This window comes from Lissotriton helveticus, chromosome 4_1 (assembly GCF_964261635.1).
Source record: "Lissotriton helveticus chromosome 4_1, aLisHel1.1, whole genome shotgun sequence".
NCBI classification, from domain to species: Eukaryota; Metazoa; Chordata; class Amphibia; order Caudata; family Salamandridae; genus Lissotriton; species Lissotriton helveticus.
Genome location: NC_136063.1, coordinates 644,729,948 through 644,740,734, shown reverse-complemented (window position 1 = coordinate 644,740,734; position 10,787 = coordinate 644,729,948). Strand labels below are relative to the sequence as shown.

General features: G+C 41.6%; 1 pseudogene; it reads right to left on the bottom strand.

The window, feature by feature from the left end:
• Window positions 1-623: 623 nt before the first annotated feature.
• Window positions 624-4,757, bottom strand: LOC144827272 (FACT complex subunit SPT16 pseudogene; annotated as a pseudogene).
• Window positions 4,758-10,787: the final 6,030 nt, after the last annotated feature.

Below are 10,787 nucleotides of genomic sequence, written 5' to 3'. Positions count from 1 at the left end.
TTGATGTAAACAGCCACTGTTTACATTGAAAGATTGCCCCGGACACGCCACACTATGCTCTTCTCTACCATCAAGGACATATCATAGTCCTTGATAGCTGAACTCTACTCGAACGGTCTACGCCATTGCCAAAATTCAGAAAATGGAGAGCTTCCTGCTAGAAATAATTGCTATTAAGTGTCTCAGAGGTTAAATACGGGGCGGAACCTGAAGTACCTTTGCATCAGATCCCTGGACGGGATTTATCTCACTACGCTATGTAATACATGGCATCCTACATACCCAGAGAAGGCTAATTTAGCGATCCATAAATCAGCCTCTTATTGCACAGAGACACTATACATACAAGAACATTTATGCACTACCTCAGCGCATCAAGAACGAGCCTTGAGAAAGTTACATAATAAGTAACGAAACACGTGTCGGCTGTCATCGGCTGCTTTTTAACCATCACGATTTGGAGGGCCCTAGGACCAGGACTCCCAACGTGGCCGTTAAATTTATGTTTTCTTTTGTAGTGCCACAAGATCGAGTAAAACTGTTAATTTGATACGAATATCACATGTACTATTGACTTCGTTTATGCTACATGTACTGTCAAAATCTTGTGTACAGTCAGTTTTACAAATGTCATACAGATTACACTGTAGTGACAAAGATATTGTGAATTTGAGGGTTCCTGGAATGAAATAGCGATTAAATAACTGATGACATTGATCAAGAAATGGAGTGAGAGAGAGAAATTGGAAGGTAGATGGTCGAAAAAGGAAGAGATGAAAAGAGTTAGGGTGCAGTCATTACCTGATGTCCTTAGTTGAAGTGTGGGAGAAATACAGATGCTCCCCTTCTTTTTTTTTAACATACAATTTTTTTTTGTCTTTTTAGGTTTTCCAAAGTTTGTAAATTCTGTCAATCACTGCTAAGAGAAAGCAAAAAAAATACATTTAAAGTCCAAGACCTCCCACAACTACAAGAGAAACACCCGACTACCCACTTTAACAAATAAATTCAAATCGCCAAAACATACTTTCTGCTTGCCATGTCTATAAGTGGGGCACAAAGCAGAGTGTGCATATGAAGGGAATATGAGAGCAGAACAAGTTATATGGGGGAAGTTCACACTCTTACATGAGAATCACTTCTTTAACACAAGAAACGAGTCAGAACTGAGACAGTAAGGCGGTGACCCACTCATACACAAACTCAAGGCCTCCAATGATGAAAGACTAATTGCCTCTAGTGCCAACAACAAAGTCAGGGATACACTGGATTTTAAGGTGTATGACAAACCAGGTGGAAGGAGGCTCAAGAAGATTTTTATACAAGAGATCAGGCCAGATAAAGCTGAAACATATCCCTTTGGAGCAGTAAAAAGGATGTGCAGTCTTAACCTTTTCCCCCATGATAAAAAGGTAGTGTCCTGTGCACAAGGATAGTGCTTCCCTTCCTTCAACTGGGCCTGCCCTCGTTAAGTGCTCCAGTCCATCCAGGAAAGTTCTTGGCAAGGAACAGCAGCTTAAACTAGATTCACCAGGAGCATCATCTGTAGTTTAGGAACCATCCCAAAATGAGAGGCTTATTTATGGGTGGCTGTAGTTGAAGGTAACAAAGATTGGTCCATGAACACATTGTGAGAAGGATGAAAAACACCTCAAAACGAGTTCAGCAAAATGTCTTTCCATTTAAGATGTTTGTTTGGGACGAGGGTGCAAAGATATTGTGGGGCGCAAGAATGTACAGGCAAAGAAAGAATGAGACCTCTTCTTCATGGCTGATGAGACGATGACATGGCCTGTGCTCTTCCTCTTCTTGCCTTTCTGAGACATTTGGTCCTCTTCTTCCTCATACCTTCTCTCTCTATTAGCTCTTCTGACTTCCTCTTCCAGTTCGTCCCAGTCTTAGTCATCCTCTTTCTCATCTGAGTAATCCTCATCTGAGTAATCATCACTATATTCCTCCTCTTCGTCATCATCTTCCTCAGGATTGAATGTCTCGCCTTCCAGCTCAGATTTTTTAGCCATCACCCTCAGCATCACTTCCCTAACCCTCTGGCTCCAGAAAATCTCAGCCACCTGCTCAAAGAAACTCTCTGGATCATCGATGATTGTCTTCATGATTTTGGTCCAGTTGAGGGACTGCATCCCTTCGGTGTAGTTCAGGTTTCAGGAGTTGAGCCATTCCTTGATTAGGTCGAGGGATGCAACAGGGACGATATTGATCATGGTCGCTTTCTTGCTATAATCTTTGTAGACTATGACCATGTCGGAGTTCTTCAGGTGGAACTGAAAGCGCTCAAAGTGCACAAGTTCTACCTTATCCAATGTCACCACAAAAGGGGGCCATTCTGTTGATTTAACAAGAGTGCTGCTTGTAGGCTGCAGAATACATATAGTTCTGTAGGGAGCGCCATTGAACCCCAGTTCTCTGAATGGGATTTCAAATTCCAGGTCCTCTTTAGTCAGCAAGAACACCTTTTCTATGAAGTTCTTAAAAGCTGTTTTCAATTGGTGTCTCATCTCACTTTCCATCTGCTCAGCATAGAAGTAATCTCAGTCATGCATGTGTGGGTGTTTTTAAATCAGTTGTGATCTCACCCCCTTTGGTGTAAAATTGGACATTGGTGTGCCTTTTCTTACCAAACATGATAGCATTCTTGAGGTGGAAGTGAAGTACGATGATCATCTCTCCATCACAGGGCTGGAAAACAGCATGCTTGATGTATAGGATGTCCACCTTGTCGCCACGCACAGACGTGAACTGGAAACCATGGACATGGGCTTCCAAGGAACCCTGCATCCGTTTCAGTGCACTGTTGGGTTGGATGTACAAATCCTTCAGCTTGGGGTCACTGCAGTTCATGTTGATTAACAACGGGTCTTGTTTCACAATGCACACCTTCTCTGTCTCCTCTGCCTCTCGTGTCTTGAAGCGCTTTTGCACTTCTTTTATGATGCGGAAGGCACTTTGGAGATTTGTGGCAGGAACCACAGTCTCTCCTGGGACTTTTATGTTGGAGGCCCAGTATGCTATTTCTTTGACAAAGGTGGCATCTGGATTTGGGAAGAGGTTTCCCTTGTTCCAGCCAACAGCACTGCCAGGACAGAAGAAATTGATGTAGAGGTAGGTGTAGTCACCCTCAACAGACATGCTGATATTCTTGATGGTGGAAATATGAAATGGTGTAGAAATGCCAGACACTGGCATGACAACAGTCTCATACTTCTTGTGAATAAAAATCTTCATTTCACGGATTTCTGGTTCCTTTGGCATCATTGAGGCATTCCGATAGGAGACGTTTGACTTGCTTGCTTTCTGTGTCTGCTGCTCCCCCTTTTGTTCAGTGAGCCTGTGTTTAGGGTCATCATTCAACTGGTTAGCAAGCACCTTTTGATCAGCTCTTCTCCTCAGCTGTAATTTTGTTCCTTGTCCTCTCTTCAAGCAGTGCAGCTCCACCACGACCCAACAGCTCTTCAGCCTCATTTTTATCCTCTTCATCCTCATTCTTTAAAAAGATGTCAGTTTTTAACTTTTTTTTCTTGACAGTGGCGAGAATGGTGGCTGTTCCTTCCTCGTTGATAAGCACAGTGTCACCTAGGAATAATGAATAGGTCTTCACCTCTGGTTTTTTCCCCTCCTGATTGGTCAGATCTGACAGACAAAAGTTGATGCTGAAAACCACTCCCTTCTTCAGCTGTAAATTATTCTTGATGTTAATAACCAGAGACCCTTTCCGGAACTCAATACCCATAGCAAACCCAAGGTTCTTGGTGATCTTACTCATCAGGTCAGGCTTCTGCTTCTTGGCCACATTCATGACACGACTGTAAACATCTGAGAGCTTGGCATCATATTTCAACCCCATCCATATCTCCTCCTGAAGCTGCAATAGGGAACCATAATTGACCTGCTCTTCCTGTGGAGGGTCTACCATCAGTGTGTGCACAAGATTGGCTAAGTAGGACTTAAAACAGATTCCCATGGCTCAGGTTATAGCACCAAAGTGCATGTGATTTTTGTAACTCTGAACTTGAGATTGTAGTGGCCGCTACTTTGAATAATAGGGGGTAGCAGATTTTCACTGTAGAGGGGTCCGTTCCTCCCAAGTATTTCTTGTTTTCAATAGCCTTCGTCACAGACTCAGCCAGCTTACTGTGACACACTTTCTCATCAACATACACAACTTCCATCATTGACTCCTTGAAGAACTTGTTAGAGTTGAGGTAATACTGGCAGCCTTCTTCATGAGCGCAAGCTCCCCTTCCTCCTTCACAGCAATTGTGTATGGCAATATCAACCTTCCCTGTTCAGATTGTCATTTCAGCTCTTTGTGAAGTCCCCCGGGAACTTGTCCTTTGTGAACAGCCCAATCTTCATTCCATTTTTGCTGGTGCAGGATGACCTCAACCATTTTGTCAAAGCTGGCCTTGTGGGTGTCACGTTGCTTCTCACGGACCAACAATGTGATGGGAGGAGCCTCATTGCCTTTGGTGTTGGCGATCTGTTTCAGGAACTCCACCTTCTTCTTGCTGGCCATAAAGATGATCTAGTCTTCTCTGAAGACCATAATGGTGCCTGTCAGCTCATAGCCAAAGAGCCACGTCTGCAGTGCAGTAGATTTGGCATAGACAATATCTTCATCCACTCCAACTGAACACAATGGCATCAATACTCTCATACTCATCTTTACCGTTCTTCCAGTTACTGTAAAGGCGCTTCACCCTCCAATAGTAGGCCTCTTTGTCCAGAGTGATTGCCATGCTGACCGGTGGAGGTGCCTGGTGAGTGGCACGAGAAATCACGCGAGCCTGGGGACCCACAAAGGCCTACTAAGTGAGCCAAAAAAGTAATCACAGGATCCCCAATAACTAGTGTGAGAAGCACCGAAATACAGATTCTTCCGATGAGTGAAGTACCTGGTGGAGGTTATGTCCATGTGCAGTGGACACAACCTGATATTTTGTCATTTACAAATGATTTCTCAAAATTAAGGAAACATCCAGTGGAATGGTATAGACAGATTGAAAGATTTGTAAAGAATTCAAAGATGTTGTTGATTGATTTGAATACTGTTTGACATTCTGGTTATAGAAGATTTCTGGGCCGAATGTAAAGTACCTGTGGATTGGCCTGAGACAGATCCAGAAAGGGATCCTAGAACAGGCGCACCGTCTCCAGTGGTACTGAAGAAACAGCAGCAGGTAATAAATCACCCAAAGACTAAGTTTCCCCGAAAGAGATTGATTGGGTGCAGATTAACAGAACAACCCAGGAACTAAAGGAGAAGGTAGATGCCCATTATGAGAGATTGCACAGGTGTCAAACAATATAATGGATTGGATAATATTGCTGATAGATATGGGACATTTTGTTTACAGATTCATGTTTGATTTGAGATCGGAGACTTTGTCTATGATTCAACAGCAATTGCTTTGTTGGCAAAGCAAAGCAACAAATGGGATTTTGAGTTTTAATACTTTTTGTGGAGACGAGATTCAGATGAAGCACAAGATGCTCAATGAGAGGTTGATGGTTGCCCAGATAAGAGTGATGCTGAAAGGTCAGAATCAGATGGGTATTGAGAACACAACTCCGGTACAGGGATAATAGTGTCAAGTTCCGATGATGCAGGGTGTAAATGGTTTACAGCAAAATAATTTTCAGTCACAAGGTTGAGAATGTGGTAATCCAGAAGATTCAAGAACTGGTGTTGGTGTGTCGCTTTGGAAGAAAATGAATCCATGTCATGCTTGCGGAAAATGTTGGCATTGGAAACGCGTGTGTAAGTCAATTATGAATAATGCAGGGAATCAGATGCTAAATGTAGAATATGCACAGTCTGAAGGAAATAACATGGTACAGACTGAGCAGGTACAAAGTCAGAGAATGCAAAATCCTAATGTATCTCAGTCAATGCGAATGCCCCAAGCACTGATGCCTCAACAGAACGTTCATGTGCAAAGGTACAATGTCAACCAGAATCAGCAGTCAAACAAATTCTTTCCAGAACCACAATGCAGCATAACAGTATTTGATTCAGTGAAAGGGTCAAAATTCTCTAACTGAATCAAAAACTGCTACATTCTAGTTCTGGAAAGAAGGGGAGGAGGACTGTGTTCTTGTTGGAGGCTTAGAGGTGGACCAGAGTGATCCATATGTGGATGGAGAAGTGGATGGGAATCATATCTCGTTCATTGTCGACACTGGTGCTACCCGCCCTACTGCGAAAACAGCAAAGGATCCTAACCTACCCCTCTCGGGAAAGTATCCAGGTTGTAGGAGTTATGAACAAAAATGTGTCCACCCCAATTTCAGAACCTGTCGCAATTAAAATAGGGTTCTTTAACCCCTTGCATGCTGGCCGAATTTTCGTACTGTGCTGGTGAAAAAAAGAGTGGGCGGGGTTCGGTCGCCCCCCCCGGCCATCCTCCGCCCACGCCCACCGTGACGCGTGACGCGTGATGGCCAGGGGCCGTCCGCAGCATGCAAGGGGATAAACATCGATGTGTGGTGTATGATACAAGTTCAGTGAATCTGCTTTGATGTGCCTTACTGTCAAGTTAAATTGCTCCATCTACTGCACACCTAGAGGTATTGTCACACAAATGATGAGGATGCTGTTTTTAAACCTGCCCGACAAAAATCTGATGTAGGAATATATCCTCTCCTGACAAGTGCAGGTTTGCCTATTGAATTGCAAGACACCATGTTACCTAAAGTCTGGGACTCTACAGGTAAATATATGACTAATCAAAGGTGTTGAACCCTGTCCGAAACACTGAAACAAAATCCAGAATTTTCAAGGACAATTTGACTCCAGATACTATTGCCAGAATTACTCCTGTGATCTACTCAATAATTGAGCAAGGGATTGTAAAGGAGATAATGGGAAGTCCATGTAACTCTCCAATTTTGGGTTTACAAAAGCAGAATGGAAAGTATCGTATTGTACAGGATTTACACAAGGTACACTCATTTGTTGCTCCATGTTGTCCAGCTGTGATACGGTTTCAAATTCCATGCAAAGCGAATGTTTTTTGTTATTGATTTGTCAGGCCTTTTTCTCAATTCCATTGCTCGAGGATAGCCAATACCTTTTTGTTTTCTGTTTCAGCAGCCGTGTTTAGGCATGGTGCAGAGACCCACAAGGGTGTATGGAGAGCCCCATAATTTTCAACCAGATACTTAAAAAGAATCTTGAGTTACTGGAAATAACAAATCACTCAGTGTTAGTGCAGTACATTTGACAACCTACTGGTGGAGTCAAATACAAGAGAAGCTTGCAGAGTTGATACTATAGCACTGCTAAATCACTTGGTAAAAAATGGACACACACTATCCAAGACTGCAAAACAGAAGTCCTGTACTTAGGACATTACATTGAGAAAGAAACAAGTAAAGTGTCACAGGAAAGAATCTCAGTAATTCTTAAAATGAATCCTCCAACAAACCAAAAGGAAGTCTGCATGTTATTAAGAACGGTGGCAATAGATTGCAATTTTTCCATTGACAACAAAACCTCTTCAGAGGTTGACGCTTATTTCACTTAGCTGCCGAAAAGCCTTTACAGGACACCTGCATTGGGAATGCCCGATTACAATACATGATTTGTTTTTATGCAGTGAAAGAGAAAGCTGCTCTCTTTCAGTGCAAACACAGATGCATGAAAGCAATCGCAGACCAATCGCCTACATTTCAGCAATTCTTGACCCCATTGTGGCTACGTTACCTGGATGCCTAAAAGCGGTTGCACCTGCGTGTGTGATCCTTGAGCAGTGTTAAAATATAGTTATGGGACACCCATCAACTGTATTTGTACCTCATTCAGTGGAGATACTGTTGACAAGTACTCATACACAGAATAGGACAGTCGTCTGACTAAGTACGAGCAGATTCTGCTTGGTGCAGAAATGTAAGGCTTAAAACATGCATGATTTTGAATCCAGCTACTTTTATGCCATTGCCTGGAAATGAGAAGGTGAATGGTGAAGTTGAACATGATTGTTTGGATGTGACTGAATTTGTACAAAGCCACGTCCTGATACTTTGCACAAACCGTTGACTGAATTTGATCATGTGTTTGTTGATGGACACTGCTTGAAAGCCAATAAAGGAAATTTGAAAGATGCCTATGCTGTGTGTACAGTTGAGGTGTTGTGGAAACATCATGGTTACAAGGAAAGTACTCTGCACAAGTCGGCGAGTTTGTTGCTTTACCAAGAGCTTGCAGCATTTCAGAGCAACTCAGTAACAATTTACACTGATAGTCTGTACGGATTTCAAAAGAGAAAACAAAGATGAGGACGAGCGAATGAGTAGAAGTGTGAGTGCAAGTGAAACAGTAGGTGATATCTTTGGAGTTTTAATACCTTCCTTTAGGAGTAGCTTTAAACACACCTAAAATTAGACAAGGTTCTACTCTAGTGGATAGATTAGCCGACATCATCTTTCCGCATTCTCTGCAGGGTTTAAATCCTGTCTTCTTTGTCAGCATAATAAAGAGACAAAGATGCAAGAGAACAGAGAAACGAAGAAAAACAGTAACAGAGTTACCAAAAGCTACTGAGTATCCCGAAACCGTTAGCGTCGACGACGCGGAAAAAAGGGAACTGATGTAATCACGCCGGCGTGGGCCTATTCTAGGCGTCGGTGACGTCAGCGGAGTCGCGAGCGATGCCGTGCCTCTATGACGTCCAGGTCCACGTCGGCGCAAAGCTACAAAAAAGAATTTCCGAATGTTGCCGACACAAGGGGGATATTCACAAGGTGAGGAATCCACACGGCAGATGTATCTATCAGAAAACGTTAATTAATGTCAGGTGATAATACACTGGTGAAGCATTACTATTTTTTTCTTATAACATGTTCAATTTAATGCATTGCATTCTAATTGAGTTTAATTCATTTAAAGTTGACATACGCTTTTTAAGGCCTTTTGTAAATGTTCTTTCCCAAACTGCATTTTTCCTTTTAACCAGATACAATTGTCCCTTGGCATTTTTGCAAATGTTGCCTTATTTGTCTATACATGTATCATCTTACATTTAAAGGACATTCTTTTAGAGTAGACTATAAAATAGTCCGATGGGAAAGTGAACCCTATGTCCCGATGTCATGGACGGGTACAATGTAAACTTCTTACTGTTGACAAACCTGTGAGGCCTGGAAAGTCAATTATTTCAAATAATCAACATGGAAAAATATGCAGGAATAACTAGATTGTATTTGGCGATTTCATGCTAATCATGCGATGGACTGACTGGAGGAGTGATACTACATCACTAAAGCAATGTACCCCTTTCTTTCATTCGCAAGAGCTACAGATATTTTTTTTTCCTATGCTAGAGGGCTGAATGCTTTTCTATGATTTTATAAATCATCCTTGATTGATTATTTTGGACTTCCTTTTTCTGATACTGGTGCCTTAAGCGGTTGAGCTGGAATCCTTCTTTGCCGAACTACTTGAATTTGCCTTATTTCTACTTTTTCCCCATGCTTATGGACTCACCCTTAGTAGACTATAGATTCATTTTATCCTTTTTTGCTTTAGAACCTTTGGAAGCAGTTATAGAAATGAGTCATCCTTCTGCCATTAATAGTAGTAGGAATCTGTAGCCTTGTATTTGATGACTGTTTTTAAACCATCCTCTTTGGTTTTACATACATGTGTAGTCTTGTACTACATGCTGTAATATTCCTGACTGAAATGCTTAAGAAATCACTTATCTGTATTGATTTCGGATCAATAATATAATAACCAAACTATCTAAATTGTCAGAGCTAATTGTGTCCTGATGTTCTTTCATTGAACTGTGCTATTACCCATTTAATATTAAATGCATTGTAGAGAGAATTAGCTGACCTTTTCAGAGTATCAAGTTCTGTTTGTTGTATTCTATATTGCTGCAGCAGAGCTTCGGGTGTGCATAATTTAAGTTAGACTTAACTTATTTAGGAGGTTGGGATTTCCCATTGAAATACTTTATTTCTATAGCATTGTGAGAGTGGTGTATTTGAACCTTATCTCTAACTTAAGAGTTAGTCACAGATTAATGGTCCTTATTGAGTGGCTAATGCTATATTTGGACATCCTAATTCCCACCCCACCTATTAGCAGAGAAAGATCCATCAAAGGACCATTTGCCTCTGTGGTAAAGGTAATGCTGTGATCCGTCTAACTGTAGATGCAGTTAGAGTAGCAGAAGTGAGAAATAAAATGATAACTATTATAATGATTTTGCTAGATCACCCGCATCCTCGGTCTCCCTGCAGAGAACAGAAAGCCTTGGGTCCAAAAGGTTTGCTCTTCTATTGAGTTCATATCTTATTGAAACTTGAGAATCTCTTATTCATCTTTCACTGGTTTGCATTTTTTCTGCACTGGGCTCTACATGCGCTGGCCCGACTCTCCCTAACTTCACATTATGGCGGTACTGATTTCATCCTCTTTTCATATGATTATTCTATTAACATTTTCAACCACACTGGCACTTAACCAGGTAAATCATCTGTTACTTTGTCTGTCAGCTGTATCTTTTAAAGACATTTGTACAAATAGATTATGCACATTGAAATTGTTTGTGATGGTCTCCATCATATAGAAGTTTTCAAGGTCCCAACAAGTCTTTCCTGTGAATTTGTAGCCCTCTATTTTTTCTTGGGCATTATTTCTGGGCAACAATCACTCACTTACAATATAAGAACATGTTCGGGGTATGATTTTAGTATACTGCACGTATTAAAAAATGTGCTAAACATATCTTTAAGATAATGAAACAATGGACTCTCCA